Source organism: Pteropus vampyrus, unplaced genomic scaffold, assembly GCF_000151845.1.
Source record: "Pteropus vampyrus isolate Shadow unplaced genomic scaffold, Pvam_2.0 Scaffold109, whole genome shotgun sequence".
NCBI lineage: Eukaryota > Metazoa > Chordata > Mammalia > Chiroptera > Pteropodidae > Pteropus > Pteropus vampyrus.
The window spans coordinates 6,525,595-6,531,650 of NW_011888890.1; the positions used below are offsets into that span (position 1 = coordinate 6,525,595).

General features: G+C 37.0%; 1 pseudogene; it reads right to left on the bottom strand.

Annotated features, from left to right (window-relative positions):
• Positions 1-5,216: 5,216 nt before the first annotated feature.
• Positions 5,217-5,730, bottom strand: LOC111743202 (annotated as a pseudogene).
• Positions 5,731-6,056: the final 326 nt, after the last annotated feature.

Genomic DNA, 6,056 nt, shown 5'->3' on the forward strand with positions numbered 1-6,056 from the left:
CTCCGTTTCCTTCTTGCTCTTACCCCATCCTGTCCTTTAGTTGCACTTACTTGGTGACATTCCCTGAACAGGCCGTGTGTTTTCATGACTCTGTTCTTTTGTTCAGATTGTCTTGTTTTGAAATCCCCTCTCTCTCAATCTTTTCATTTTTAAGTGCTACTATCTCTTTAAATTTGAGTTCAAATATCTTGTCTGTGAAGGCTGCTCAAATCCTGTCAGAACAAATCTGGGCTTCTATAGGAAATTGTTCATTTTGTTAGAATGGCATTTATCATTATGCTATCATTTTTAGTCATATACTTATCTATTTCTGTCTCTTAAAAATGAGCTTCTTGAGGATAATGTCTCCATTTTGCTTGTTCACATAAGTCCAGTACTTAGCACAGTTTCTGGTATGCATTGCACGTTTAGGAAATGTTTATTGAATTGTATCTGGGGACAAAACTATGTGCCTCCGAGAAGACATAGCTTTTAAATAGAAATGAAAGGACAGTTTAACTCTGAATCCCTTTCTGAAAAGATTTAGCTGAACCCAAATCTAAAGCATTCAGTGGTGAGGCCGTGGACAGCTTTATAAGTCACTTACTTTAATTAGTACATAAACATCATGTCATACAGGAAGGACAAGGAAAAAGCCAGTCAGGCATGGGCTGTGAGTACCTCCCCACACTTCTAAGGATGGGCAGACCAATCTGGATCACCTTTCACAAAATTTAAGGTGAAGGAATTGCAGATGGGTTGCTTCAAACGGTGGGAGAGGTCAGTCTGGATTTTTTAGTATATTTTCCAGTCCCCTATAATCCTATATCAAGGCTCAAATAACTTAAACATTTTAAGAGTTCACTTGGCTTCAGTTGTGGCTGGAACAGTATTTTCAGGAATGTGAATTTGTCTATCTTTCCCTTCCTTTGAGTTGGCTTTATCCTTAAGCATTTCTTCCATTGTGGGACAAACCAGGCTGGCCAGAGAAAGGTGCTCAGAGCACAAGCTGTGCAGCTGAATGTGGCCAGCCTGCCTCCAGGCTTACGCTGGACCAGGTACCTATAACCACTACTACTGCAGACAGAGACCGCCCTGTTCCCCAGCATTCCAGCAATAGTTCTGCTTGATCTCTCATGGCCTCTGTTTGAGTCACTTATCTCCTCCTGACTCATCACTGTAAGATGCCAGTGCTCTCAGCTGCCCAGTCTGGGTCAAATGCCCATTCCCACAGCTGTAGGTTGTGGCCCTGACACCAGGTGGGCAAGGCAGGCAACAACAGATGTCCAATGTAATATATAAAAAGAGTTCAGACACAACATAGGAGATCAACAAAGACTGATTCCTCTTCCTGTTCATTGTTTCCCACAGTTTGTTTCCCTTACCCATCTTTTTTCTTGACATTTCAAAGATCTGTGAAACAATTGGTCACGCTTCTTAAATAACTTTCCGAAGGCCACTTATAGAAAGGTTGAAATTGAAATTTTAGAAATGTCTTATTTATGTTTGGTAATCATAGATGCTGAATATTCCTTTCTGATATTTACAAATATGACTTTGGTGAAAATTGCATTTATTTATATCCTATTGTGAGAGCAATACCTTTATCAACTATTCACTTATTTAGGACTTGCTTTTTGTATGAGATTTTGGAAAGAGTGCTCCAGAAGCCCACCTAACTTTGTGTGAGAAATTTCTACAATTTTTATTCACTTGTAAGTCAGTTAAACATTGGGCCTCTCCCATAGGCAAGGCCCTGTGCTGGATCATGTCATGCATATCTTTTATTCCACAAGGTTTTGAGGTGTGATTATCTCCAATTTACATAACTTGCCTGGGATCCCACACTTAAAAAATGGCAGAACTCACATTAGCACTGACGTTTATATTAATTCCATCTCCTATGTCCTATGCTTTTTACCACTGGAGTAGAGTAAACATGTTTGTTTTAGTATTTGGACTTTTAAATTCATAGATTTCTAACTCATGCATTTCTGGATGTCGGTCATCTTCAACTTTAAAAACTACTTATTTTACCTCTAGGTTTTTACAACAACAACAAAAAAAGGTGGGGGAGCCAAGAAGTTTAAAAGTGAAGAGAAAGAGAAATTTTTGTGCTTTCATGAAACAACGCAGGCCATTTGGTTCTTAAACATTCCTATGAGATAACGAAAGCAGCTGGTGCCAGACTTGAAAAGGAAACTGCATACAGAGCTAGTATGGGATAAGAACATAGTGGTCGAGAGAAGGAAATGCAGCCTTGCCAGGGAAAACTATGACTCATGGTTCAGACAGTTGCCGCTAAAACGCTTTATGAGAAAATATCCTCTGTAGAGTCTGTCAAGGGAGCAGATGGGAATTTCCTAATCTCGCTGGAGAAAGGGAGAGAGAGTCCTTTCCTGAATGGGAGTGGAAAGGAAACAGCTGTCGAAGTGAGGAGAGCAGCCCCTCCTGCAGAAGAAGGTCCCTACTGGCACTTGGAGCAAAGCCAGGAGCCAGAGCCACTGGGCCATAGAGTTTCTTATTTCCTCTCTAAATCACAACTTCAGTGCTATGTAGTTGGATAAAAATAACATTTGGGAGATAGCAGATGATTACAGGTAGTTAAGAGTATGGTCCCTGGTTCCAAATAGTCTCTGTTCTTTACCAACTTTAGACTTGGGAAAGTTATTTACACTTACGGAGCCTCATTTTCTTTATGTGTAGAAAGGAGATCTTTCCTCCTAGGGTTCTAAAGAAGATTAAATAAGATGGTGTATATTTATAACATGCTTAGCAGAATCCCTTGCAGAACACATGTCCTTAAGAAATGTAGCTGTTATTATTGTGTTTGCATTATACGATGATCACAAATATCTGCATTATGAAGATATAACTTTTAAAAAGTTGCTTCGATGATTCTTCAAAAATTTAAATATAGAATTACTATATGATCCAGAAATTCTACTTCTGGGTATATACCTAAAAGAAATGAAAGCTGGAACTCAAACAGGTATTTGTACACCTGTGTTTATAGTAGCGGTATTTACAATAGCCAACAGGTGGAAGCAACTCAAGTGTCCATCAATGGATAAAAAGATAAATGAAATGTGATATATATGTACCATGGAATATTGTTCAGCCTAAAAAGGAAGGAAATTCTGACACATGCTGCAGCATGGATGATACTTGAAGACATTATGGTAAGTGAAATAAGCCAGTCACAAAAGGACAAATACTGTATGATTCCACTTATATGAGTTACCCAGTGTAGTTAAATTCATAGAGAAAGAAAATAGAATGGTGATTGCCGGGGATTGGAGGGAGGGGAAAATGGGAAATTAATGTTTAATGAGTACAAAATTTTAATTGGAGAAGATAAAATTCTGGACATGAATGGTGGTGATGTTCGCACAAATATATGAATGTACTTAATACCACAGAACTGTACAATTAAAAATGGTTAAAATGGTAAATTTGATGTTGCATATATTTTACTACAATAAAAAAAATAAAAAATAGTTTCCTTGTGCACTGGGCTTTGTATTCTGCAAATTGAAATGCAGTTAGTGCAATATGCAATATATAAAGTGCTCTGGGCTTTTCTCATAGTTTCAGCACATGGAGATACTAATTGGTTTCATGGGGAACCTTTCACAGTATGAAGAACTATTGCAAATGTGACATAAAAACCTCTAACAATCTAACTGCTGACAATGATGAACTTAGACTGTAAGATAATTTTTCCCTTCTACGGGTCTACTGATTTCATTTTATTTTGGAATCTGATTAAGAGATCTTAGGACATCAAACAAAGTATGTTGATTCTGACAAAGGGACACAAAATGTCTTGGCCCCATTTTAATTTATGTATTTTAAGAATTTTAATCAAGTGTAATTGACATACCCTAAACTTCACGTATTTAAAAGGAGCACTTTGACAAGTTGTGACATATGTGTACAACGCCTGACACCAGCACCATAATCAAGGTGGTGAACATAGCCATGTCCTCTCAAAAGCTTCCTTGTGTTCCTTTGTAATTTCTCCCTCCATCTTATTCCTCACTCCCACTGCCCCTACCTGCCCCCATCTACTTTCTGTTATTATAAACTAGTTTTCCTTTCCAGAATTTTGTATAAATGGGATAACACAGAATGTACTCCTTTTTTTAATGTACTCCTTTTATACTCAGCATAATTATTTTGAGATTCATCCATGCTATTGCATGTATCAGGGGATTCATTCCTTTTTATTACTGAATAGTATTCTATTACATGGATATACTACAATTTCTATCATCATTCTCCTGTGATGGACATTTGAGTTGTTTCCAACTTTGAGATATTACAAATAAAGCTCCTGCAAACATTCATTTACAAGTCTGTGCATGGAAACCTGCTTTCTATTCTCTTGGATAAATAACCAAGCAGAATGTCTGGCTCATATGGTACCTATATGTTTACTTTTTTAAGAAACTGCAAATGTTTTTTCAAAGTGATTGTACCATGTTTTATTTCCACCAGCAGTGTATGAAAGTTTCAGTTGCTCCACACCCTTGCCAATGCTTAACATGGTCAGTCTTTTTAACTTTACCCATCTTGAAAAGCATATAATGGTATCTCACTATGGTTTTAATTTGCATGTCCTTAATGACTAACGATATTGATCTTTTCCTGTCCTATTAACCACCTGTGTATCTTCTTTGGTGAAGTGTGTTTTCAAATCTTTTGTCCATATTTTTATTTGTTTGTTTTTGTGTTTTTTTAAGTGAAGTTTAATGTTTTATTATTAAACTTTGTTTCCCTGCCAAGCTGTTGCTTCACTGTATAAAAATAGCAGCAAATGCAGATTATTGCAAAATGAAGACAGTATTGTTTGTCATCTGACACTGTAACAACAAAAAAAACTTTTCTCCACTGCCAATTATTTCCAATGGAAAGGTCATTAAGCATTTTGACCCAAACCCAGAGATAGACGTAAGCAACTTACAATATTATATAAGGCTCAAGATAACAATGTTATCCTTAAATTCCATAATTTTTAAAAAAATTTTGGATATTGTGAAAAAGATGTATATTGTGCTTATCTGCAGTCATTGAAAGTTAAGGGATATTTTCTTCCAGTAACATTGTTGTAGTTTCTTTTTCCATCGGTATTGCTAAAAGTTGCTATTTTAAATCTTCTATCCACCACTAATTTAAAACACTATTCTAGATTAAGTTGTTTCATACTACTTTATTTAGGGGCAGTTCCACTTTCAATCTTCAATAGATTTTATGTATTTCTCATATGCTTCTTTACTTATTAGTTCATTTAGTTCTGAAGGGTTACTCAGTGTCATCTTGATCAGCCAACCATCTTCGTAACAAGCTTTGTTGACAGTCCTGGATTTTCTACAAGGGTTTCATTTATTTTATTTACTTCTGATAGAAGAGCATAGAGTTCACTAGCAGCTTTAACACTTTCAAAAGCATCAAACTCATTTTGTTTGTTCAATTTTGTCCCAACTTCAGTCAAATTATAGTAAACAACATCTTCCAAAGCTTCCTGCGCAAAATTGCTGATTCCCATTGTTCCAATATCATTTTCTGATGTTATCCACTCATGTTCCTCTGTGAAATTAAACGCCAAGAGTGGTAGGGGGCCCTTGTGCAGTGTCCCGATGACCCACCCCCAGGCCCCAGAGCCATGGTGGGCAGGCCTGGCAGGTGCCCAGGCGGCCCACAGGCTATAGGCCAGGCCCACATGCTCTGCACTTCTCGTAGCCTCATGTTCACGGGAGCACCCGTCCATCTTCTACTGGGTTCTTCGGTTATTACTGAATTTTGAGAGTTCTTTATGTATTGATATAAGTCCTTCATCAGATATGTGACTTGCACGTATATTCTCCCAGTCTGTGACATTTCTTTTCATTTTCTTAAAAGAGTCTTTTGAAGTGAGCTCCATTTTTCCTTATCCTAGGTTAATTGTTTGGAATATAATTTAAAAATTTATTTTGGGTTTCCTAAGGATTCCCTACTCAGAGAATTATAAAGCAAAGCAGGAATTTTGAAATAGAATGTCAATTGAAGTAGAATTTACTGATTTGGAGGTAATT